Source organism: Vicugna pacos, chromosome 4 (assembly GCF_048564905.1).
Source record: "Vicugna pacos chromosome 4, VicPac4, whole genome shotgun sequence".
NCBI lineage: Eukaryota > Metazoa > Chordata > Mammalia > Artiodactyla > Camelidae > Vicugna > Vicugna pacos.
The window spans coordinates 63,330,398-63,358,176 of record NC_132990.1 but is presented as its reverse complement, the minus strand read 5'-3'; the positions used below and the strand labels follow the sequence as shown (position 1 = coordinate 63,358,176).

General features: G+C 38.5%; 1 protein-coding gene across 7 annotated transcripts in view; it reads right to left on the bottom strand.

The window, feature by feature from the left end:
- Positions 1–27,779, bottom strand: part of PAPPA (pappalysin 1) — a 481,990-nt gene that overhangs the window by 451,529 nt on the left and 2,682 nt on the right. For 2 of the 7 annotated variants that reach the window (XM_072960003.1, XM_072960002.1), the window contains exons 2-3: positions 23,632–23,671; positions 14,021–14,100 (exon numbers count right to left, since the gene is read on the bottom strand). The exons of 2 other annotated variants lie outside the window; for them this stretch is intronic. The gene's annotated coding sequence lies outside the window, so the exon portion shown is untranslated. Of the gene's footprint in view, positions 1–1,601; positions 1,660–14,020; positions 14,101–23,631; positions 23,672–27,779 lie in introns of those variants that run through there. 3 more of the 7 variants (XM_072960000.1, XM_072959999.1, XM_072960006.1) reach the window with 2 other exon arrangements.

The window sequence follows — 27,779 nt, the reverse complement described above, 5'->3', positions numbered from 1 at the left end:
CGGTGCAATTATGTACACTCAAATTGTTCCTCATAGAAATCTTTCAGATGGGTAGAAAGGAATTATCCTGGTACTGAAGAAAAAGGCTACTGAGAGAGAAGTTCAGGTTAGTTTTCACCCAAGGTTTCTGAGCTAGTTACACGCAGAGATAGACCAGAACCCAGAGATCCTGCAGCTCCTAGTACCATATGCTCTCTTTTCTCCTACGTAAGCCGTTAACTGATATGACTTGGTTTATTATATATTTTCTCTAGTGTAAAAATTCTGTTTACTTGTCTTAAAGGAATTGGAAGTTCTATTACTAGACAGGGAGAAACAAAGACTCAGAGAATTCGGTATGTTCAATGCAGATATTCTCTTGGTCTTTAATCCACAGCTTTATATAGTCAGGGAATTTACTCATTTAAGTTGTGGCTCAAATATCATCTTACTTTGTTCAATCTTTTTTCCATCAAACTTACAGTACTATACATCATGTGGTTTGTGTGTGTGTGCGTGTACAAATAAATTATATATGTATATGTGTATATACATATATGGATAATTTGTTATCTGTGCCCCTGTGCTAGAATGCAATCTCCATGAAGGCAGTGGTTTTGATATCTTTAGTTTAACAATTTATCCCAGGAACCTAGAATTAAACTTGGTCAAAAACAGGTACTCAATAAAAATTTGCTAAAAAAAGAATGAAAAAATTCAAATTCTTATCCAAATAAATGAGTGTGCCTTCAATGGAAATAATACTTATGAAAATAGTCCCTTAAATTTCAGAGTATTTTACCCTTAAATGACAACTTTCATATAATTTTTTCCCATTGTACAAAGGAGAGAACTTTTGCTCACAGAAATGAAATGACCTCTGCATGGTCACTTGGTCACTCAATAGGTTGGATATTATATATGATATTTATGATATTTATGATATATATAATACATATAATCTCTATTTGGATATAATATATGCAATAATACATTTAGATTTGAATATAAATGGCTCCTCCTTCTCCAACTGTACCTGACCAATGATGACAAAATTCAAAGTTGTAGAAGGATATTTTACCTCTTGACTGCATACAGGGCAGGATTCAAACTTTTATGGAAATTTAAGAGAGAAAAGATAATAGACCCTAGGAGGCTGATTTTCACAGATAGTACAGAATAACAGACTGAGTATTTCTATTAATATTTACCATGGATTAACACATGCTTATAAACTTCCTTTAAATCACCCTCACCTCATCACCCCAGATATGTTTAATTGCTTAGATTCTCTGAGGGATAATTATTTGAAGTAGAACAGAGATCAATCAGCCAGCCCTCATCTTCACACCACTCATACACTCAGTTGAACTGAGACTCAGTATCAGACACTAATTCTTATGTCTCAGGAAGAACAGAATGAAATTCTCCATTTGCCAACATTGTCCACATTGATTAATCTGCAGTCATGTTGTGGTTAGGTCTGGAGGAAAACATGTGGCCATATTTGCATAATCATTTGTAAATGCATCCTACTCCTCAGTGGGTGCATATTTACACCACAGGCTTCGTTCAGCTGAGATCAATACTCTCCAGACTGACCGCAGAAGAACTGCAGTTACCTGTGTAGGGCAACCGTGTTCTTCAAGGGGCAACAAAAAGACCTAGGTCCTTCATTCGACTACATTCCAAGAAAAGGCCATTTTTCTGGCGTCTTGTGGCTGATGAAGAGAAGTAACAGTTATTGAATGTCCAAGGATTGAATAAACTCATTTACATCCTTTAATAATCAAGCAAGTAAAAAGCAAAGCAGGTGTTGTGTCTTATTGTACTACTGAGAAAACTGTGGCCCAAAGAGGTTGAATAATTTGTCAATGTCAAACAGCTACTAAATGTTGAACCAAGATTTGAGTTCAGATCAAACTGAAAAATATTTTTACTACATTTCAATGCCAATCTGTTTTGTTCTAAACCCAAGTATGCTTTTAAGAAAGGGAAGAGGGTCTGGAGAAATTAACATATTCATTCTTTGCCTAAGAGTAGGCATTCAGTAAACACAGCACTGAAAAGTCTTTAAAGAACTTCAAATTTTGGGGGTGCATATACTTATTAAGCACTCGTGGTGCATCTATGTATTTCTGATTGCAGGCAGCAAATTGTCATCTCTCAGTGCTGTTGTTGCCAGTACTTGGGTTCCTTGGGATTAGAATATAAATAAACACAACCAAACAAATACAAAACACCAAAAATATATTTTTATTTTATCCAAGATACACCATGCAAGGGAGAAGTTAATTGGCTGGAACTCTGTTGTTGGTGTTCATTATTAATATTCTAGAAACCTGCTATGAATAGTTGTCTTTTTTAGAAAATCCTTTGCTCAAATCATACTAAAGGCTGTAAGGAAGAGGGGAAATTTTCTAGAGTTCTCATTCTTGATCCAGTGAGTGGAAGCTAGTGAATATGATCATGTTGAGATCAGAGATGAGAAGAGGAAGATGTTTGAGGTTGTACTCTTTTTATTACCCACACTGATTATTTCTACTGGATCCTGGAGTTATTGAATTCTACCATGAGTAGAGTAATGAAAACACAGACCACAGAAAGACTATTATTGAATAGCTACTCCCTGCACCACTAATAACACTGGCATCATCTATAAACCACATTAACACCTCCTCCCCACTGCAACATTCACATCAGTAAGCATGTAAACATGACAAAAAAGTAAGGCAGATAAATGAAGTTTGTGAAAATTGCTGTAAAGAAAATATAATGTTACATGGTAGTAACTGGGGTGGGGTAAATGTTACTTTAGCTAGGCTGGTCTTGGGAAAAGCTCTTTCAATAGGTGATAACTTGCATTTGAATGATTATAAGGATCTATTTATGAAATCTTCTGGGAGAGGAATTTTCTAATAGAGGGCTTGGCATGTGCGAAGTCCCTGTGTTGGGTCTAAGTAAAATAATGTATGTGAGAAACAGAAATAAGGCCATTGCAAGAAAGGGAGAGGATGAGGGTAGGTGAGTACAGAGAAGAGTCATGGGAGACCTGGTAGGTCACGGTGATGACTTAGGATTTATTCCAATTCCATTGGGCTTTGTTGGAGCGATTTAAACCAAAAAGATGTAAGACATGATTTATCCTTTTTAAAAAGATTGTTGAATAAAAACTCAGTAAATTATCACAAGGGGGAAAACAAGGAAGGACAGTGCACATGACCAATAGGAAAAAAATAAACATTTATTGAGGAAACTTGGTCTATCCTGATGGGAGGGGTGGTTAATGCAGCAGGCTGACTGAGGAGTGAAGGATTCACAGTACTTCAGTCCAAGTAGAATGTCAAATTAGGATGTTATTACCTTTCCTTGCATGCTGTGAAGTATCTATGCCACAATACACTTGTGCCTTGAATCTGCATGGGACTATAGCATGAAAACACTAATGACTGTGCATGTGGAGGACAGGAGAGTGATACACTGAGAGAGTGAAATATAAAGAGAAAATTTCAGTCGACTCCCTTTGTGTTGAAAGAGGTTTAGAAGGAACCATGGTGGGGGTGTATCTTACAGAGTCACAGAAGGATAAAAAATAACGAAGATGGAAGCACTGAGAGAAAGGAATTAAAAAAAAAGTGTGGGGGGGATGGCAAGGAGGATGGGCAGAGGAAAAGAAGAAAGAAGAGAAATGTATGTGATAGGGGACATGATAAAGATCTAGAGCAATAGGTTTAGGAATTTCTATTGAATCTTAGAATAATGGACCTCAAAGGAAACCTGGATGTCAGAGTTTGGAATCCTAATAACAAGAACTACGATTTTCCATGTATTTTTTTTAATATGAAAGACATTGTGTTAAGTGTTTTATATGCCAGATGGGGAAACTGAGACTTTGAGACCTAATGTAGCATGTCCAAAGCCCCACAGCCATTAATCTGCAGACTTGAGGTTCCAAACAAGATCTGTACAGTCCCCAAACCATTTCTCTCACTATGAATTAGGTTTGCCTGTTTTTAAACTGTACATGAATGGCATGGTATAGCAGGAAATCTTCCATGCCTGGCATATTTCCTCAACATTTCCATGACTTTGCACATTCCTTTTCATTGCTATATAATATTCTATTTTACAAATATAACACATTTTAGGGTTGATGGACACTTGGGATATACCCAGTTTTATTATTAGAAGTCATCCTCTGTGTATCTTTGGGTGCACATGTCCACTTGTTTCTATTAGTACACACTTAGCAGTAGAATTGCTGGATCAGAGTATACATACAATTGGCTGTAGGAGATACTGCCAAAGGGTGTTCTCAAGTGGTGTACAAAATCCTTTCAGTGTTACAGATGGAACACTGAGGTCCCCTGAGAAGAAGGACTGACCAAAAAAAGAATGAGCTGAGCCCAGGTTGCTAACCTTCCAAACTTAGTGCTCTTTCCAGCACAATGGCTCACTTCCCTTCCCCATTTTGAACCACTTCAATAAGAACTTGCTCATTCCTTTCTATAGTTGGTCTTCTACCTAAAATGTTGTCCTTCCTCTTCTCTAAAAATTCAGGAAAAAATTCTCTAAGCAGAATTAATTTAAAAACAACAAAATAAAACATAACAAAACAGTGTTAGATGTGTGGAAAGGCTCTCTCATGGAAAAATCAGAGAGTTACTGCCACAGGTCTTCAGTGTACCTTTGAGTCAGCCAGGCCTCCTTAGCGAGTTTTGTTATAAAGATAAGTCATTGGCTTTTGACCACGCTTGACAATAAGTATCATTGTATTAAAGAAGGAATAGCATCGTTTTCCAAAAAACCTATTCCCCCCCACTCTCTTTTTCCTGGACACCATGATTCCTGTATCCACCTCAGTGTGAGAGGAGCAGCCAATTCCACTTACTGCTATGCAAGCCAAAACTTTCATTTAAGCACATTACAGTAATAATAAACATATATATTTCAAAGCCTTATGAAAAGGAACAAAACACAGTGGATAACTCATTTCCTGGTATTTATTAATTACAGAGAAAACAATTAGCTGTGCAGGATCCAAAGTGTGGGTGTGTGTGCGCTTTCATTTTAGACACTGTTCTAAGGGTTATTCACCAGTAAACACCCACATAAAGCATGGTGATTTTAGGGACAAGTAGGTAGAGAGAAGTTTTGTGGGATTCCCCACCACTGCTCAATGTCTGACATTTTAATTTTCCTTCTAATGAAAAGTCTATGTATTATTCCGTGTTTATTACGATCACCAAACACAAATCTTGTCTAGTTATTCTCTCTCTGAATCTCTGATGCTCCATCTAATCAGTAATGCCCCTTTTACATCTGAGATTCTCTACGAGAGTAATTGTGACTTGGGAAAATGGGTCTAACATTTGCCATGGCTATTCAGTTGTTTCAGTCTTTCATTCAACAAATTGTTGAGCACCTACTATGTGCCAAAACCCTAGATGCTTCATTATACAAGATTTGTGTGTGTGTGTGTGCGCGCATGCGCGTGCACGCACTTTGCAGGAGAACATTGCCTAATGAAGGTCCATCTCTCTTTATGATAGCACAGTGAGTGGCTCTGGAAATGTTTCCTACATGTGTTTGCTGTTTAGAGGACTGTATTAAGACAACCTTTTAGATAGCTTCCAGACTCAGTGAGAACAAGGGCCAGACTCAGTGATCGGCATTATCTGCTAAGAGAAGTGAGTGGAGAGAAGTATGTATTTGCATCATTGTTTAACTGAATTCTTGCAAAGAAGGAATCAAAAGATCACAGCAGATGAAGACAGAAAAGCCATGTGTGGGCAGTTTAGCAACCAAGGATCAGACTGCACGTGTCCAGGAATCCAGAAAAATTCTCAGCATGTGAAGATATTGGGTGGGTCTTGGAGAGATTTGGGACACGTTCACCATCACTTTCATTCCATTCTTATCCTATTAACTCCCAAGGAAAAAAACGTTAGCAAATGCTGAGTATGGCACATTGCACAGTAGAAATGTGTCAGATTAACAAAAAAGAGATCTGGATGTCTGTTTGTGCGACCCTGGGAAAGGCACACCTCCCCTCCTTGAAACCAGTTTTGCTAAAAGAGGGATTGGAACTTGATGAGCTCTAAAGATGCATGGGGAAACTTGCCGGCTTCTTTAACACAGTCTGATAAATAACTGGATCGAGGGCTTTGCTCAACACACACTTTGAGAGCAAGCAAAGTTTCCTCCTTCCAAGAGATGATCTGAAGAAGTTTTCATGGGCCCCTTTTGGGTGGGGTGGCTGGCCCTGCTCAGCAGATGGACCCAGATTGCAGTCAGGATTTGGTAAGTCATTTGCAACACACGTTAGTCATTCAGGTGCATTTGCATTGGACTCCACAGCTGGGAACGGCCCCAGACTCAGAGTTTGTTTATTTCCATGGAGGATGGATGTCCCAGAGCTTGTTGTGAAATAAGAAATTTATAAATTGTTATGTTCTACTGCTGACAGCCTTCTCCCCTCTCTTGATGATCAGCAGCCTCTCAGACAGTCCCTTGTTCCATTCGAGAGGAAGAGAATTTGTTGGACTGAACACTGACCAGGTTGTCCTGCCCTGGATTGGGAGCTCAATATTGATTATCTCATTTTACCTTCATAACAACCCCGTGAGAGAGGCGTAATTATCCTCATCTTAGAGATGTAAGAATAGAGGCCAAGCCAAGGTAAGAGGATTGGCAAAGTTCAACAGTGAGGAAGTGTGGAACTTAGATTCAAACCCAGAGCTGTCTTTTCCAAAGCCATGTTCTTTATTCTAGAGTGTACAGCTTTCATCCTGGAAGAGATCACACATTTCCACATTATTTCGTGTTGGTTCATTTTGGTTCTCACAATTACCTCCTGAAATTGAGAGGTACTATGAAATGACACCTGAAGGCTGGAGAAACTGCAACGAAATTTAACATTCGCATTTCCTTTTCATTCTGTTTCTTTTTCTGGAGAAAAACCACTACTATTTATGTCTGTAACTTCGGGCCAGAAATACAGTAGTGTTTCAAAAATATTTCTGGAACTGAACTAAATTAACTTTGCATCCACTAAGATGATTATTTTAGATTTTCTGTTGCTGTCCATTATTGCAGTTAAGTTTGAACTACAGTAATATAAAAAAGCAAAGATATGTTTAGGTGATACTTCAAGGAATGAAGACGTGATAAAGGAAATATAAAGTAATCATATCATCATTGTAACATCAAATTTTAAAAACTCAGCAATCTCATGGTTTCATTTTTTTTACAGGAAATGATTACTGAAATCTTGAGCAACCATGTGAGAATTAAATTCAATGGTATACGTTCTCCAGGTGACTGTGGGCCATGACTTCTATAATCCTTATCAGCTTTGAGACATTACAACTTTTCCAAACAACCATCTGCAATTGCCCAAGATAAACAGATCTATATAAATATCAATCAATCTACCTGTCTTCCATCTACCTAATATGGAAGGTATTCACGATATTTTTCATTGAGGGTATCTACAATGTTTCTTAGCAGTCCCATGAATGGAAAAGAAAGAAAGAAAAAGACAATTTGAGGACAGGCAGTACTAGAACAAGGTAATATGTATTTGGAAACATGGAGTATAACTTTGTGGAGGAAGACTGCTACTGAAGAGGCCCGTGAAAGGAAACAGATGTCTCCATGTCTCTGGCTCACATGAGCTCAAAAGAAGTAAGCTATGAGGCGAAGCATCAGCAACACTTGCATTCTGAAAAAATGCCGGCTTCAAAACAATTCTTAATAAGTAGTGCTTGTCATCCATACTTCTTTTTTTTAAGTATTTTAGCTTTTTTAGATCTTTTGCATTTTTATTTTAATTTTAGAGGCAGTCTATAAAAATCCCTGCTAGTGTTTTTTGTGGGTCACATTGAATCTTTAGGTTAATTTTGGAATAATTAACATCCTAACAATATTGAACTAAAAATACTGAGGGCATCCTCTGCATATGCTTAGAGCCCTGTCTTGATGTAGCTAACTCTCTGTTACTTTGTTTTGGAAATTCTAGCCACCTTAGCATTCTGGGATTCTGAGCTCGATCTCCTCAACTCAGGGAGTCTTTTTTTGGCTCAGACTTTGTTCCACTTCCCGGCCACTAGGTCTGGAAACTCTCTCAAGGCAGCAAGCTGTGACAATTACAGGGCTCACATTATTTGTTTCCTGTCTCTGAAGGACCACTGTGCTTCGTTGCCTGACGTCTTCAAAACCAGTGATTTATATTCTTTACTTGTTTTTAGCTCCAGGGAAGTAAGGTAAATACGATCACCGCTACTCCTTGGTGGGAAACCAAAGTCGTTTAATTACATTTTAATTAAAGTTAATAAAACAGAATAAAAGTGTTTATTGTTTGATATGTATTTGCCATGTCCAGCGTTGTCTTTGTATAGAGGCAAATATCCCTCTCGTACTATTTTCTGTCTGCTTAAAGGACTTTTTAAAGACATTTCTTGTAGAGGTAGTTGGCTACAGGTGAGTACTTTCAGCTTTATTTTTGTATGTAAAATTCTTCATTTTCTTTAAATTTTTTAATGTATTTTTGCTGGTTATAAAATTCCAGGTTGAAGATTTACCTTTTTTCATTCAGTACTTTAAAAATGTTGCTTTGTTGTGTTCTGAGTTCCATTTTCCCTGAGGAGTTCTCAGTGTTATACTTATCTTTGACATTCTGCATAATGTGTTTTTTCCCTCCATTGCTCTTAAGATTTTTTAAACACTGGTTTAAGATATTTGATGATAATATGCTTTGGTGTAGTTTTCTTCATATTCTGCTAGGGGTTTGTTGTGCTTCTCAGACATGTGGGTTTATGGTTTTCATCAAATGTGGATAATTTTCAGTCACCATGTCTTCAATTTTTTTGTTCTCTCTCCTTCCCTTTGGGAACTCCAATTATACACATATATAGCCCACTAATTACTTGATTATGGCGGTATCTGTCACTTTTATGCGTGGAAAGTTACTCCATTTGTAATCAGTAAGCATCATGTGGGGAGACACTTTGAAACCATTCAAATGTTCTGTTTCTCATCATCTCTAACTATAGTACCCATTGATGCAGACAATAATTATTATAATGGTTTTTGCCAAATGATAATTTTCTATTTACATCACTCCTTTTATGTTTATTATGTGCAATTCAATGTGATGGACAGAATAATAACACCCTCTCCCAAAGACATTTACATACTAAACCCCAGATCCTGTGAATTCTAATGTTACATGGCAAGGAAGAAATAAGAGTGCAAATGAATTATACATGCTAATCAGCTGACTTTAAAATAAGGAGATTATCCTAAATCATCTAGGTGATCCAGTGTGATCACATAGGTCCTTTAAATGGGGAAGAAGGAAGCAGAAGAGTTTAGTGTCAGAATGAAGTGTTACAAGAAAGATGCTACTGACCATTCCTGACTTTAATGACATTGTGGAGGGGCAGGGGGAGTGGTACTCTCCCTAAGAATGTAGAAGTCTGTAGAATATGGAAAAGGCAAGGAAACAGATTGTCCCACAGAGCCTCCAGAGAGGAATGTACTCTTGTCAACAACTCGATTTTAGCCAACTGAAACACATTTCAGATTTCTAACTTCCAGAATTATGATTTTTTAAAATTTTAATATAAATACACATTTTTAGTATTTTAAATTTGTGGTAATTTGTTACAGTAGCCATAGAAAACGAATGCACTCTACCATAAGGAAAAATGTGGCCCTTTCCCTCTTTTATTTATTGATTCACTCACTCATTCACTTGTTCATTTATTATATTAGTGTAGGCTTATGGATTTCATGGCTTTTAATTCAGTACTCTCATTTTCTATTCTGTTGCCTGAGTCATCCCAGATTTGACCACAAGGGAACTTCTTCCAACCAACTCCTGTGTCCTTTCTATGTCTCCATCATTTGAGGGAGCACGTTCTTTTAGTTACCCTTCAGTCTTGCACTTTTAACCCAATGTTACACTGATCTTCATGAATCAGATTTTATATATTGAGTTGCTCACCAGGATTACTGGTGAACAAGATACTGCCAGAAGAATAGCGTAGTCCAGAGAAAGGAAAGATATTAAAAAAAACTGTATAAATTCTCACACCTTTAAAAGCCTGATTAAAACTGTTCAGTCATACATCTCTAATGTTTGGAATTGACATAAATGGCAACCATGAGTTCTTAAAATGTCCTTCACAACTGGAATTGACATCTTGAACTATAATTCTGTCTCATAACACCTTCATGTCAATATTTACTTATGTCTTTATTTATCCTGGAAGGAAGCCAAAATACTAGCATCCAACACTGATAAAAAAACTCATCATAGGCAAAGCTTGAACTTTCAAAAGTAATGAATTAGTAATTATTACTCATACAACATAATGTATTTTTGCCTAGTTAAAATGTACCTTTAGGAGATTCAGTTAAATACAGATCTGCCTCAACTCAGGATGGTGTTATGCCCTAATAACCTATATCCTACCGTAAGCTGAAAATACTGTCAGTCAAAAATGCATTTAATGCACCCACCATACCAAAATCATAGCTTAGCCATTACTACCTCAAATGCACTCAGAACACTTACATTAGCCTACAGTTGGCAGAGACCATCTAACATAATGCTTATTTTATAATAAAATGTTGGATATCTCATGTAATTTATTGAATACCATATTAAAAGTGAAAAACAGAATGGCTGCCTGGGTACAGAATGGTGGTAATTGTCTCAGTGGCTTACCCTCGTGACCGTGTGGCTGATGGGGAGCTGAGGCTCACTGCCACTGCCCAGCACCACCAGAGAGCATATTCCTAGCCCAGGAAAAGATCGAAATTCAAACCTGGAAGTACAGTTTCTACTGAATACATACTACTTTTCCATCATTCGAAAGTCAGAAAACCGAAAGTCAAATCATCATTAAGTCAGGGACAATCTGTATGTACTGACAGAGTTGACAGGGAGTTGAGATATTAGAGGCAACTAAAAATTAAAAAAAAATCCACGCAGTTCTTTTCTATAATTAAAATGTATGTAAATGAGAATATGGTATCTGATTTACAAATGATTTCTCAGAAATACAGGTGTTGTGCAGAACAAGACTTACTTACAAATGAGAGAAAATATTTACTGATACCTGATACTTACAGTGAATTATAACTTTTGTAGCCTTCCTTCATTAGTTTTTATGCATTTAAGTAATAATGTATAAGCTATTAGGTTGTAATTCTTTGACTATTCCTTTGACAAAATAAGAAGCTGTACAGATTTTCTAAAATTTCAGCTCAAAAATCTAACTTAGTAGGGTTTAGATATTTAAATAAGAGGTGATGTTATTGACCTATAGAGAAATATCCGAAGGCAAAATATAGATACTTTCTTGGATAAGAAAATGAAAGACAGAGAAATTAGGTCCTCAAAGAAGATTAGAAAAAGACCAAGAAGCAAGGCAGTCTTACTCAGCCACTCCCCAAGGAAGGGATAGGTCCAGAAAGCGAACCTAATTTGGATGACTGTGAATTCAATGTTTTTTTACTCCACTAGAGCTGAAGAGAGAGGCTGGAAAATATCACAGGATTCATGAGGAGATAGAATTCAAGGTGGGTCTTAGAGAATAGGTAGGGTTCCCTGGGGCCGAGAAGGGCAGGAGTTTGGCAGGCCACCCAGAAGTCAACCTGGAGCAAAAGCACAGTTGGAAACTAGGGACAGTTAATCCAGTTTGACAAGATTAATATAAGAATAGGAACGACGGGAAATTGGAATTGTGGATTGAAGCTAGACTGTGACACATCTTGGATGACATCCTTGGGGGAGTAGCATCATTGCTTGCCTTCCTGGCATCTATTGTATGCCACCCCACTTCAATGGTTCATTTTGTTTGGCCAGAGGTTGGTCCAGATCCCTTAAACTAACAGGTTACAGTAACCTCACATACCTCCTACAGTGCTCAATGCAGAGATGGTATTAAATTCAAATCTAAGGTAATCAGAAAAAAAAAAGAACAAAAATTTAAAAAAGAAAAAGAAGACAAACAACAACAACAACAAATCTAAGGCGATCAGCTTATAAGCTCTCTAGAGCCAGTGACTGCTTCAGAGGAGGGTCCACAGCTTAAGATGAAACAGTTGGAAGAAATCCTTGGCTTGTGTATGTCTCTCTCTAGTTGGATGGTGTGATGTGGAGATAGGATACCTATGACTGCTTGAAATACTTTGCCAGCAGGAAAGAAGCCAGCCAGAGAACAAGACTGACATTTGGAGGGAAACCGAGAGAGGAACAGAGAAACAGAGCTAAAGTCCTGATCAAGTTGTACCCAAAGCCCAAATCACCTCTGGATTTTTCAGGTAAGTGAAGCAATATATTCTCATTACCTTTCAATTTGATATGTTTTGTTATTGTTCCTTGCAATGAAAAGTGTCCTGATAGACTTATTATTCAAAAAACAGAGCATGTCTGAAGGTTTTCAAACCTGAATACATAGTGATCGCTGTGACATTATAGGAAGAACATTCTGATATCTCAGTGGAAGCTGGATTGGAGCAGGCCAGTTTGGAAGCAGAGAGAGAGGGGTGTGGGAGAGAGGTAGGGTGGGGATAGGGAGAAAGAGGGAGAAAAAGGGAGAAAGATGAGGGAGAGAGGAGGAGGGAGGAAGAGAGAGGTAGAGAGAGAGTGCGCACGCTCGAACAAAAACATGAAGGCATTGGGTTTGACGTCACACTAGTCTGGATGGGAGATGAATCCTAACTTCAGGTATGGCAATATGAATATGCAAATACAGAGAAATTGAGAAGCATTACCAAAGTTAAATGGAAAAGTCTCTTCAATGTTGACAACTAGATGAGAAATACCATTTTATCCATAATTTATGCTCTGTTCCTTTCCCCTCATAAGTGGCGGAGCATGCTAATGTCAATTTCCAACTAAGCTATGCATAGAATTTATTCTTAATGTGGTCCTGGCATGGAAGTAATAATACCTGGGACTCCATTATTTTAGATTATCCACTGTCCAGCTCCTGGGGCCAAACATGGTGGCATGTTAACCATAGGAATGAGAAGTTAAGGAAGAGAAAAAGACAGATGGAGAGGGAAGGAGAGAAGGTGGGTAGAGAGGGGATCCAGGGTCAGGTGGCTACCAGAAAGATGTTGATCCCAAATCACCTGACTAGAGGGGGCAAAAACAATAATAACAAAACAAATAAACAAACAAAAAACAGAGTGGAGAAGATAATAAAGCATGGTGAAGATGAGATAAAAATACATAACAGTAATGATAATCGTAACATGAGCTAATATGTACCAATATGTCACCATGTATCAGCTGGTGTGTAAACAATTCCCATGTTCTTCCTTATTCCACCTTTACATCCATCCTATGAATTAGATAATGACAGTCAGCCTTAGAAAGGTTAAGTCATTTGCTCAAGAAAAAGCAACTGTGAAGAGTTGGAGCTGGTGTTGAACACAAGTATGTCTGACCATGTTGCAGAAATGAGATATTAAAAAAATACCCTCCAGGTCCTTACCTCCCTAGTTGAATCTCTCACCAAATAATACACCAACTCTAACCTAGAACATCAATCCTCCCTGGTGCTAGTCTCCTGCACCCATTCCTCTCTTTCCTCAACTTGAATATCACTTCCCCTGGCATAATTTCCATGACTTCCGAAACCATATAGATCCCCTCCTGGGGAGTTCCCTCCCTCACCCCCATGATGGCAATAACCACTGAACTATCTGCTTTCCATGTCAGACTGTGGCCTCTATGAGGGCAAAGACTTGCTTGTCTTGCTCACTGCTTGGCATACCATGAATATTGAATCAGTGTGTTGAAAGAATGAATGAATGAGGTCCGTAGGGCATGAGTTGAGAGCAGAATGCTATATGCAATAAGGAATATGTGTGCATGTTTGTGAGGGAGGCTTGTTTTCAAAATTAAGATTTGAACAACATCAAGAATGTGTTTGGGCTTTTTTTTCCCCCAGTGTCTGGAGTCTGGCTGGGAGAGGGGGATTTCTGCATTGGGCAGTAAGGTATGTTTATTTACCTTTATGATTCCCACTCCTACTTTCAAACGGCTGGATTTAGCATGAAGATGTCAACTTCAAATGGTCTCCAAAGACAGTGCTGGTGACCAGCACAAGAATTCCGTTGATGAAAGGGAGTTAAGGAAAGCAAGACAAGAAATGGTCAAGGAGAGAAGAGGCCAGAGAACTCAGTCTTCTTCCACAGGCACACAAGTAATTAAAATAAAAACAATTACTCATACACATAGAGCAGGTCAGCACATTTTTTCACAGAACAAGGGAAATGCACAACTCCTAAGAGGCAATGAAATAAATATTTCAGCCGATAGTACAACCAGGACCAAGAAGGTAAAATAAACTAGATTTAAACAAACAATTTGACACAGAACTGCAAAAAGGCATTGTGAAATTCTGCAAAATTGCAGATCCAATTTCCCTGGAATATACTTTGGCCTAGCAGAACCTTGACAATTATTCATGTTGGAGGTCTAGGCAGAAATGCAGACAATGGGAAAACAAACACTCAATCATCAGGTTTCAGAATGTTGCAGTGTCCAGAAAATGCCTATGTTTGCCTCTTTTTCTTTGAAACCTAGAGCTGGCCTCCTGATCCCTGTACCTTCCAATAAATATCTTGGCATTAACAATAAATATGGGTCCATGGGAGTGAGGTTAGAAGGGCTCACTGGTTGCAAAAGCTCTCTGTCCTCTAATTGCTAAGAACAAGGTCTCTGCACTTTTGGAACTTACACTGAGTTTGCATTCTGATTTTCCTTGTTGAGAATTTACTAACGTGCCTGGTCCACAGCTACTCAAGGTTTTTTTAAAAAAAATTTTAATGAGACCCTGTGTTATGAAGTTGTGTTCTTCCCTGTCTATTGGTCATTCAGGTTATCCATTTGAAATTGCAGATCTGACTCACACCACTGCTTGCCATCCTTCTATGACCTCCCAGTGTCTTCAGGACAAAGTATAAATTTTTGAGCCTACACAAGAAGTTCTCATGCCTCTATTCCACTTAAGTCTTTAAGCTCATTTCTCAGAACTGCGTGGAGATTCTCAGCTGGCTGGATTGCTATACACCTGTAGCATTGTTGTGATGGATTTATCACAATCACACCAGCTCTAATACCTGTCTATACCCCATTACCCTTGTCCATCTGGACTTCTGAGTTCAAGAGTCATCTTTCTGAAATCTTTTCTCATTCTATAGGTGGACTTTGGACCTCTTCTGTATATACCCAACTTCAGGTGGTTCAGACCACCACCAATCACTGAGGATACTGTATTACCCCTTTTCACTTACCAATCAATTTGCTTCCTATGGCTATGCCTCCTAGAGCAAAGGCTATGTATCATTCTTGACTGTGGTCCCAGGGCTCAGTATCCTGCTCAATGCAAAATCAGTTCTCAGCAAATAGTTGTTGGCTCAAGAGGCTGGAAGTCTGACTTCACTTTCCCAATGATTGCAATTTTTGTTCAGTTTTCATCCATTCATTAAATAAATGTTTGAGTTTCTATCATGCTAGGTACTGAGGACACAATGGTGAATAAAAACAGACAAGGGCCCTGTTCTTAAGAATTATACTGGCTGGAGGGGAAGTCAGAAATTATTCCAACGATCCCAGTGATGAACAAGTGGCGACAAATAAAGCCCAAATACAGCTGTTATTACAGCTCTGTGATTGGTGGATCAGGGCAGGTTCCACGGAGGAAGCAGTAACTGCACTTGAATAGAAGCAATGTTAGACCATGATTTGGGGTTGGGGTGGGGAGAGAGAGACTATTTCAGAGAAAGTAGGTGGAGAGTTTGGAGGTTCTGTAATGAGAAAAAGTGTGATAATTTGTAGGAACATGTGCTTGGAGGATAAAGCTCTAGACCAGGAGAGGAAATTTTGTTGTCGTAACTGAGAGTATTACCCAGTGGCTAGAGATCAGGGATGCTGCTAAATATGCCAGGATGCTCAGGAGAGCACTGTTCAGTCCAACAAGTCAATAGTACCAATGTTGAGACACTAATACAGCAGAATCTGGTATCCAACGAGACTGAGGGGGCAGCTGTGGGCAGACTTCAAAGTCTTTGTAGCCCGTGTATAATAGTTTGGTCATGAAGAATAATAAGGACCTATGAAAGTACTGAGGGTAGAGAGGTGACATCACCTGGTTTTCCTTTTATTAAAAACCACCTAGGCTTCAGGATGGGGACTTACCAGATGTCTGTATGATCTCGGATGATAGAAACAAGGATGAATGAGAAAAACACTTAGCAGACTTTTGAGTGTGCAGGCAGGATAAAATGTGTTGGGCTAGCTCTGCCACCCCTGTTACTGTTATCGTCCATTTCAGTGCCACTGTTCACTATCTTTCACTGCTCCTAAAACTCATTATTTCTTTTATTTCCTTTTCTTTTTTTCTTTGTCTTTCTCATCTCATCCACAAAAGTGATGCTTATTTTGAAAGGCCACTATGCCTAAATAAAGTATCTTATAGCTGGAAAAAGATCTTTGAAGTCATATAGTCCAAATTTTAGTCTGACACTCAAATACTTCGAATGCTGACAAAACCATGGGTGAGCTTAATATTTTTCAAAGCAGCCCTATCATTTTGGAGGGGTACCACTTACACCACATTCTTGCCAATCAGTGGTTTACAGGAAGCAGAGGGAATGGCTTCACATGGCATTCTAAGTGGTCCATGAGACATCACCCATGTACCTCTCCATCCTTCAACAATTCTCCTTCGGCTTCAACACTGAGCACAAGCACTGACTTGTAACTGTCTTAACAGATCATCCTGCTTCACTGCTCCGTAGTTTGCACATACTTTTCCTCTGCCAGGAATGCCCTCATTCTGCTAACCACGTCAGCCTGGTAAACCGCAAAACATCCTCCACCGTGATACTAGGGCATGGCCTGCTCCGAACAGCTCCACCAGAAAGTTTTTGTTAATTAACCCCTAAAACTGCTCATTGCACACACTTATGCAGAATATGATTCCTTAAAAGTAGAATTCTTTGTTCTTACTTGGTTTTCAGTGCTGCTGACGTAGGCTCAATCACCTGACAACCACTTTCAGGGCTGCACAGACTAAGAAAGACTCCTTTCTCCTGTGTCCTTTCAACCTAGGACATTTCTCCTAATTTTGTGTCTTACTTTTTGCTCTTGACCATGAGGACTGACCTGTCATTGCCAGTGCTTGCAGACTGCCTCTGCTTGTCCCATGGAACTTAATGCTCTGAATGGCCACTGTTTTCTGAAGGGGACATGCCACCCAGGACTCAGGTTTCAGTTTCCCTTTGGTTTATCACCTGCCCCTGTGACCCGTATAGAGCCCCAGCATCACCTGTAGCTTGCCCAGGGAGGGGAAACCAAAGAAGCAGCCAGCCTAGTCCTTAGGGCAAAGTAGGTTATCTATACATATCTGTAGACCTAGGCTAAAATCTTATTTACACTTTTTGAACATACATAGAATAGTGTGTCTTTTTTTCTGCATCCCTACACAATCTTGAGTGACTATAACATTCCAGGGTCATGTAATAATTACAGCTCACATTCTGGAGTTCTTGAGCAACAGGCTAAATAAACTTTGTGAATTTTGGAAAGACTCTTTCCTCTCCTGGTTTCCATTTTAAATGGAAAAGAGGGGTGTGTGTTCCTGTACTGTTTCTCAGTCACGTCTGTTCAAGAAGTTATTTGGTGACAGTCTCTAAGGACGTCTGCTCAAGACCATTGTGACTGAGTGAATCAAAATCTTCACAGGTGGGAGTTAAGCATTTATAGTTGAAGAAACATCTCCAAGTCATGTTGGTGGTCAGCCCTGGCAGAAAGTCACTAAATAAGAGTGTCTCCAAGGTTTCTGTGATGAGCACCTAAGAAAAAAGACCAAAAAGTTCTAGAGCATACCGATAGATAAAGCACTTTTTTTTTTTTAAAGGATAAAGTTGTGCTGGCTGTTTGTCAAAACTGCCACTTCCTTCAAGAGCCAGATATGTGTTGAATACGTTCATATGGAGGGCCACTGCTGTAAAATTCCACAGTCAAAGGATGTAGAAGTAAGACTGCTCTATTACCTGCTCTGGCTAATGCCTCAAGTTTCTGCACACAGCTTGGATTTTCTGTTAAAAATCCCATCTTTAATTATTTCTTATTTGCTTCTTAGTCACCTAAACCTAGTGCTATTTCCTGTAAGTTTTTCAGATAAAAATTTTTTCCAGGGGATGGGAATATGCTAAAAAAAAAAAAGCAAAAGGTTATAGCTAAGAAAATGGGCAAAATGCAGCTGAAGAATTATTAAACTCAAACTCGGTTCAAATTCTGGATCCTGTGGTTACATGCAAAGTGTTCTGTGGAAAATCAGTTTCCCTCTATGGACTTCAATTTGCCATCTATAAACTGATGGATTACCGTAGCTTATAGGTTCTTAACTAATGGATAAGGGTTCAAAGTATCAATAAATGCAGTGAATTTTTTACATGATTTTATGAACAGTGATGTGTGAGCATGTCTCACTTCAAGTCTATCTGCAGGAGAAGGTTCACAGGTAAAATTCGGGTCTCAGTGGAGACAGTAAAGTTAACAGCACCAGATGAGCTATAAGGCTGCTTATTCTGTCTGTTATACTCTATACTTACATTAACCTACTGAGTGCTAATTCAGAAAAATCTAGTTGTCTGGATTTGACACATATTGTAGCTATGCAGTGCACAATCATGGGAAGATTTCACAATTGTATGGACATAGTCATTTTGAGATATTAAATTATACGATTCAAACCAAAAGTCATCTCTGGTACCTAAAATACTCTACATTTTTGTTCCTATCAAATTGTGTCACACCAGCTATACTTTTGTTAAGTTTCCATAGCGCTTGCTACAGTGATGATAACACGTCCATGTCAACTCAGTAACAGAATACATCAAAATAAAAACCTTCCTTGTGACAACAAGCCCCCATAAGCCTGGAACATTCCCACTTCTTGAAACAGCCTTAAACACGGGGGGAGTCATGAATTGTTACTTCCTCTTAGAATGAGGGAACTTGTGGGTATAGACAAAGAACAGGCTCACAGTCACACAGAACAGCAGCACTAGAGCTGTTCATTTCTGACTCACGGCATCAAGTCCAACAGATTGATGCCATTCTCTGCATCCTTCCCCATCATAGCTAGTGATAGCTCTCAGAAAGGAAAAATGCAACATCTTTTTAGGATTCATTGTGCCACAGAAAGAAGAAGAAACCAATTCATAAAAACATCCCCCACCCCAGTGCTTTCTCCTAGTCAAACTGTCTTGGAAAGGCTAGTTCTCTCTTCCTAGGTGAGTGTCTGTACACAAGGTGTTTAATGACTTTGAAGTTTAGTTTTTCTTACTTATAAATGGGGGATGGCTGTAGCTACCTCATGTGGTGTTGGAAAGTTCATTTAGGGTGATATCATCTCTTTCCTCAGGTTGATCTCGAGCACTGAGCAGGACAGCTTATACGTAACAAGTGCTGAGTGGTTCTTTCCTGACTACTTCCTTTCCCCATTCTCACTGACCAGGTGCCTGCAGGAGCCAATATCAGCCCCAAAGTGTCATAGAGAGAATACGAGAGAGCATGCACTCATGCAATTTTAAAACCCCGCCCCCAAACTGTCTTTTCTTCCTGATTCTCTCAATTTTGTCACTCTCCTAGAGAACTGCTTATCCCCACAGCCATTTCAACCCCTCGCTCTCAAATTCTCTTAGTGTTTCCAGCTGTTTTCCTTCATTTCCTATTTGGCTTTCATGTTCTGCATTGGACCTCAAGGAGTCTCCAGTTCACTGGTCACAGAATTTCTCAGGTCATTAGTCCCAGTTTGTAAAGAGTTTCTCACCTAATCTGGTTTTTGAGAACCCACAGTTACCTTATGGAAGATGAGCCCAAGTAGTTCCCATTAGACTCAGAAAGAAGAAAAACATTTGGATTTCATGGCCTTCCAGGTCTGACCCCAGTGACTATCCAATCAAAATACTTTCTAGCCACATAATTGGAACCATTGTGAGTCAATTTCTCCCTAGGTATTAACAGATATATGCTTAGGGTTGATCAATAGTAAAACAATCACACTGTATTTATATTTTTTAAATAGTGAAACTCATAATGGATAAGTAATAGTGAGTAAAAGGTCTTCTGCACTCTTCTAAGAAACTGAAAATATTACTCTGCTTCAAAATACCAAAACACATGATTTTTTAAATACTCTAGATAAACCTGATCTAATTTCTCTACTTTGTTTCATTCTTGTCATTGTCTTTATCATTGTTCATTTATTTGTGCATTAAAAAATTGGAGGAAGGGGAGACATCTATTGAAACAGTGTACCAGGACACAGGTGTTTACAAATAAGATACAGTTTCTGTCTTCAAGAAGGACAAGGACAGAATCAGTAGATAAAGACAGACATGCACACAAATGAATAGCAACACAGTGAAATAAGCGTAATAAGAGATGGGTATGCATGATTCAAAGATGGCATTAATGAGTCAGTGGCCATGTCTTGTGGCAGACAATAAGGCAGGGGTTCATAATTAGGTGCTTTGAATGGTTTTTTGAAAATACAATAATCAAATGATGGAGGCCATCATGCTAGAGAAGTCATCTGAGACATCATTGTGAAACAAGCCATGTTCTGGAGTTCAGACTTGATCTTCCAGGGAATGGATGGCTACTGGAAAATATTAAACAGGAAAGCATCCATTTAGACTGCTCACTCTAACAACCAGTGGGGGACATGGATTGCTGGGAAAGACATAGGAGGCAACAAAAATAGTACTCAAGTGGCAGCAATAGCTCAGGTCAGGGATCATGGCTGTCAGAATCAGGCAAAAGGCAGTAGGTATAAAGAGAAGCTTGTGATATTTAGGGGTGAAATTGATAGGATATGTTGGTTAATATATTTGAAAGGTGAGGAAAGGAAAAACAGAGTATTGATCCCATACTTAATGACTGAAATGTGGTTCTTAGATACAAGCATGGCTCAAAACGTCATATTAAGCTGTTTTTACTTTCTGACAATATTCCCTAACAAAGAAAATAGTAGCTTTTCTGAACTGTTAACTCCATATCTTGTCTAGTTTGGGTCATAAGTGGTTTTCTCAAAATAAAATTTAAAAAAAAATCATCTGTCCAGTTTACTTCAATGTGTAAATGTCTCCCTTGCCACTCCTTTGCTCTCAGAATTAAGCCCAAGCTCCTTAACATGGATTACATGTTTCATGATTTGGCCTCTGCCTGTCTTCCTAGCTTTATTTACCCACAATTTCTGCATTCCCAATCCCATTTCCCTGTACACTACGATCCAGCCACAGTGAACTTTCCTTTTGTTTCACTTCTGTATCACTGAAAATGCAGTTTCCTTTGCTAGGAACCACCACCAGACATACACACACACACACACACACACACACACACACACACACACTCACACATACAGTTGCCAGGCAAACTCCTAGTTATGTTCAAAGCACGGTTGAAAGTCATGTCCTTTGTGTATCCTCCCCATTACTCTCACCTCTCAAATGCAGAATTTATTCCACATACTCTCTCCCTAGACCCTTTGCACCTACTCAATTATAACACATGCTATTCTTATTTCTGTTAAAAATATTCATTTAGCCAAATACTATGCCAGGAGCTAGGGATATATTGATAAACAGCACCATCAAAGTTGCTACCATCTTAGAACTTACTACTGCTAGGGGTCAGGACAGTCAGATATGCCACAGTGGCACATTGATTATTTTGAATTAAAGTTGCAGCTGGTTCCCCTCCCCATTTATCCCCAAATGCTATTTAAAGTAAAACACACTCTGACCCTTCTCTTCCCCTCTGAAAGCAGAAAATAAATCTTCCATGTAAAGGTACCCTCCTTATACAAGGAGCATAGAAAGCATCCTTATTAACAGAGTTAGGGAATTCAAGGCTAAGAAAATTGTATAAACAAACTTTGTTACCTCTTCATTAGTCTGCTACCCCAAACACACATCTCTTTGTTTTGCTAAATCTTCACAAATATTTGTTTCTCTATCTAAAAGTAATATATAAACAGCCTGCTTTGGTCACTTTGGAGGTCTTACTTCTATGAAACCTCCATACATGGGAATTAAATTTGGTTTTTTCCTCCTGTTTATCTGCCTTGTGTCAATTTAATTAGTCCAGTCAAAGGACCAAGATGGGTAGAGGGGAAATTTTCCCCTCCTGACACTCCCTAGCAGTAAAAACAAGTATTAAACACTCACCAGTTGTGTGGATTATTAAGAAAAATACTTTGTGCTTTCAGAGTATAGCCCTTGAGTTTAACGAAGTCAATGGTCATTTGCATTGGGTTATAACATAATATTATTATAATTATAATCATGAAAGAGGCAGCTAGGGTAAACATTCTTCTTTTGACATAGATCAGTTGAAGACTAAGGAAACGGCAGCAATCAGGGACTACAGAGCAACCACCAAGTTGTGGTGAAGGCCCATTCATGTGAGGCAAGGGCAAGAGCCCTGGGAACCTGTGACATTTTGATTTATAAGATACACATATATATAAAATCTTAGACCCTCTTTCTGGTACAGAGCTCCTAAAACCCTTGGACTCTCCTGTGATAAAGAGCTACAAAGGCCTTTTTGTTATATTAATAAGGTAACTCTTGGAAATCCCTTAGGTAGCCTAAGAAAGAGTGCTGGTTTCCAGAGGAACCCACCACAAGGTTAGAGGGCTGGAACTTTCAGTACCTCTCACTTCTCAATCTCTGAGGAGAGGAAAGGAGCTGGAGGCTGAATCAACAACTATCAATGGCTCTACCACATGCTGCTGTCCAGTTTTCCCAACACCATTTGCTGAAGAGGCTATCTTTATTCCATTGTATATTCTTGCCTCTTTTGTCAAAGATTAGTTGATTGAAAATTTGTGGGTTCATTTCTGGGCTCTCTATTCTGTTCCATTGGTCCATATGTTTGTTTTTGTACCAATACCATGCTGGTTTGATTACTACAGCTCTATAGTATTGTCTGAAGTCTGGGAGAGTTATTCCTCCAGCCTCTTTTTTTTCCTTCAGTAATGTTTTGGCAATTCTAGGTTTTTTGTGGTTCCATTTACATTTTATTATGATTTGTTCCAGTTCTGTGAAATATGTCCTGGGTAATTTGATAGGGATTGCATTAAATCTGTATAACCATTTTAACAATATTGATTCTTCCAATCCAGGAGCATGGGATATCTTTCCACTTTTTGTAGATACTGACAGGCATATGTAGAACAGATAAACAAGATTATACTGTATAGCACAGGGAAATATATAAAAGATCTTGTGGTAGCTCACAGTGAAAAAAAAGTGACAATGAATATACATATGTTCATGTATAATTGAAAATTTGTGCTCTACACTGGAATTTGACACAACAGTGTAAAATCACTGTAACTCAATAAAAAATGTTAAAAAGAAACTATAAATGGCTAAAGATTTCATCAATCATGCCTATGTAATGCAGCCTCCATAAAAAAAAAAAGGTCTAGTCTACCGTTCTCAAAGGGGAAAAGAGGAGGGGAGGGATAAATTAGGAGTTCAGGGTTTATAGATACACAGTATAATATATAAAATTGATAAACAACAAGGACTTACTGTATAATATGGGCAGCTTTATTCAATATCTTGTAATAGACTATAATGAAAAAGAATATAAAAAGAAAAGATTCAGCATAACCAAATCACTATGCTATACACCAGAAACTAACACAGTATTGTAAATCAACTATACTTCAATTAAAAAATGACCAGGTTCAAAGAACTTAAACATTGGAAAACACATCCACACTGGGAGGGTGACACACCACAACTCCACAGAGACAGAAGCTCCTGTACTTAAATCCCTCCCAGACCTCACCCTGTGTATGTCTTCATCTGGCTATTCATCTGTGTCTTTTATCATATCTTCTTATAAACTGGAAAACATAAGGGTTTCCCTGAGTTCTGTGAGCCGCTCTAGTAAATTAATCATTGGAAAACTCCCATTTACAGTTGCTTGGTCAGAAAGTGAAAAACTGGGCTTGCAACTGGTGTCTGAAGTATGTGTGTGTGTTGGGGGAGGCAGCCTTGTGGAACTGAGCCCTTAATGTGTGGAATCTGAAGCTAGCTCCGGGTAAGTAATATCAGAACTGAATGCAACTGCAGGACATCCAGCTGGTGTTGAAGAGAATTGCTTGGTGTGGGGAAAAGTCTCCATACTTTTGGTGACCAGAGGTGTCAGAAGTGAAGTGTTTTATGTGAGTAGTAGAAGACACTCAGGGAAAAACACACAGTAGTGTAGACCTCCACTTTCCCCTACAAAGGAAGGAAAAATCTGAGGCTTTCCTTTTTCAGAGTCCTAAATCTAGGCTGAAGTTTCTGGGCTGATTCAGAGCTAATGCAAGGAAACAGAATTTGATCCAAGTCCAGCCAATGTGACTGGCAACTAGAAACTGCTAAAAATGTTGTCCTTGTGTATGAACTAAGGAACTGGTAGCTGCAGAATGGACTCCCCAGTGCATTCACGGGTGGAGGTCTGAAAAAGGTAAAGCCAAAGGAAATAATTCAGAGCTTGAGAAGGACTCATGGGTGCATTGCCAATTGATGCTTGTGGCTCTAGCAGAGGAAACTTGTATGAAGGTGTGTGTGTGGGTGTGGGTGTGTGTGTAGGTGTGTGTGTGGAATGAATGAGTAAATGAATTAAAGGGTGAGTGAACACATACATGATTGGAGAATCAAAGATTGAGAAAACTGTGAAAAACAGTATGAGTGAGTACAGGAAGGATCAAGTGGTTGAGAGTGTCATGAATGAGTCAGTAAGTGATGATAAAATATGAGTAAGTTGATACAGGAATATGTGAAAGAATACATATGAGTGAGGAAGGATAAGTGAATATGAAAGTAAATAAATATGTGATTGACTCAATGAATATGCACAAGAAACTTACTAAAATCAATTTTTCCACAAGAAAAAAAAGTCTTCCAATTTGTAGGAATTAGTGCTCAGAGAAAGAGTTTGATTTGTCTGCCTCTATCAAAGTCATAAACTCTGAAGCATGCTCTCACCTCAGGAAGAGTTTAGTTCTGTGAATGTCTGAGGTTTGACTGCTATCTCCTGAGATTGGGATTTGAAGGCTTCAAAAACATGGACTTGGTTTACTAGCAGAACCTCTTCTCCCACCCAGTCCTGCTGAAAGGATAAAAATGGCAGGAACTGTGGGCTGGATGTCATCAGGTAGGATGCCTCCCATGAGGTATCAGACTCACAGACATTAGCTAGCAAATGTACCAAGGTCTTTCATTTTAGCCCAGACATCTGTTTTGCTTCATTGTGAAGAGTAATGTCTTACTCAAATGAATGTACACTCTTTTTATTTTTCTCTTCTCAAACTCTGCCAAAAATTGAGATATAAACCAAGCACCTCGATATTAATTTATACTGAGAAACAGTCCAGCCAAGGGGACGCTCGTACTCTCATGTAGGACAGTGACTATCAAATGTGGTCTTGAAGTCTTTCACTTTATTATCTCTTGCGATTTGTGATTTAAAAAAAAAAACAAACTTCCTTACTGAGTCAAGCATAATTTGGAGTCCTATCTGGAGTCCTACATTTGAGAACGACTGATATAGGCTGATCTCTTTTACTTGCTACGTTTTAACTGGACAATTTATATTATTTATATTCTTAAGAACAGGTCCTCAGCAAAAAGAACTTGGAGGTCCCCACTGTATGGAATTCTTTCAAAGGGAGGTCTGTTGGTCAACATGCTATCTTCCTTGAACAGTTCTTGAATGGATAAATTCCTCTCCGTAGCTTTCAGTTGATAACCCAGCTACCTTTTGCCTTACCCACTCTTACTCTGGCCTGAGAATCTTACTCTCCTGTTTTGGTAGATTTTGGTTTTGGTTTGTTTGCTTTACTTGGGGGACTTAAATGCTCTCTAATTTCATGTCTTCCTTCTAGTGTTTTAGAGGTTATGCTAATAACTATATACATAATTAACACAAAAGTTTCAGTTAACAGTTACTTTCATTCTCATGCTAAACAACACAATGGACTTTAAAATGCTTTTACTCTTCCCACTCCTCCCCAATTCATGTACTGTTTTTGTTCACTATTTAAGATGCACCTTGGATTTTTTTTTTAACCTCGAATTAAACACTATTACTGTTTTTCAGATACTCAGTGTTTGGATATGCCCAGATTTTTTTTTTCTTTGCAACATAGACCTTATTACTCGGATTATTTTTTCCCCATATGTATGTACATCCTATACATGTCACTTTCATGAGAATTTGTTCATAATCTATTCACTGCTTATATAAAAATGTCTTTATTTCAGCCTGATTCTTAAAGGGTGGTTTTGCTGGCAGTACAAACTAATCAACCATTTTTTTCCAGCACTTTGAAAATATTTTCCCATTTTCTTCAATTACTCTATTTCTTCTGTCATTATAATTTAAGTGCCAGCATGTATACATTTATTTTCATCTGAATCATTTTAAAAATATTTGATTGAAGCAGTATACCATGTTGGAAAATACTTAGGATTTTGTTAAGATTTCTGATCCGGCTTGCTGTCTTTATAGACTAGATTTATTAAGACATTTTTGATAGAGTTGTGAGAGTTACATTAGGTGAGTTAGGTAAATTAGGTAGGTAAAATAGGGGCCTTTGGTAATTGTTCAACAAATTATATTTATTATTAATAGAGAACCTTGCACATTTTACTGTAATTATTTTATAGTGTTTCTGCAAGGGTGAGTTCATGCAAGGTATTAATAAACACTCAACGATTTAATATCCAAGGAATCCCAAATTAGTACAAACATAGAAGTGATTTCAACTCTGAAGTGGCTGGACATTCCAGATGCTCTGACACAGGGTAAGAAGACAGGCAAGAATGATCCATGTAATGCTCACTGCACTGTAAAATCTGGCTGGTTTGAGTAAGGACGTCTGTCAGCTATTGGCTAACCTTTGGCATGAAAAATTACCCAAGAGTCCTCCCAAAAACACGGCACAAATACATTAGGTTGTGTTACAAATATTGGATAAAATAAACAAGCTGGTATTTTTCTGAGGCCTTTTTTTTTTTTTTGCTTTCATAAATCACAACATGCCTTATTGTTTTTAAATTTACCAAGTGTAGCTCCCCTTGGCTTTGGAGGATAATGGTACAATGGTAGTGATTAATATTGTAATTATGTAATTTCTACAATTCCTTATCCCCTAAGGGTTTCAAAAATCTTGGCTTGCTATCGTCTACAGATATTTTGACTACCACATACTTCAAAGATCTATAAAGGTAAAAAACAGCTGCTAATAACTGTGCTTTAATAGGGGGCCAGAACTTTACCCAAATGGAATTGGAGACCAGAATTTTGAAGTCAATATATAATTACCTTCGGACTCCTGGCCCAGGGCTCAAGTTTCAGAAAGGATAATTCTCTGTGCTTGTGAAACATGGAACCATGTATATTTAAAGGCTGATTCCAACCCCTCCTCTCACAAATGGTGACTCAGACTTGGTGAAGAAAATGGGCTTTATAATAAATTAGTGGCAAAGCTGGGAGGTGGAAGCTAAGTAATCCTATTGCCTTCCTGCTTAGGGTTCGGGATCACTCTGGACTCCACAGAGAGCACCCTTCTTACTGACCCCTGCTCTCTGTAGTTCGGTGCAAGGGATTAGATAAGCCATTTATTCAGTTCACATTGACTAGCACTTACTATATGCATCAGAAATAGTACACATACTGGGAA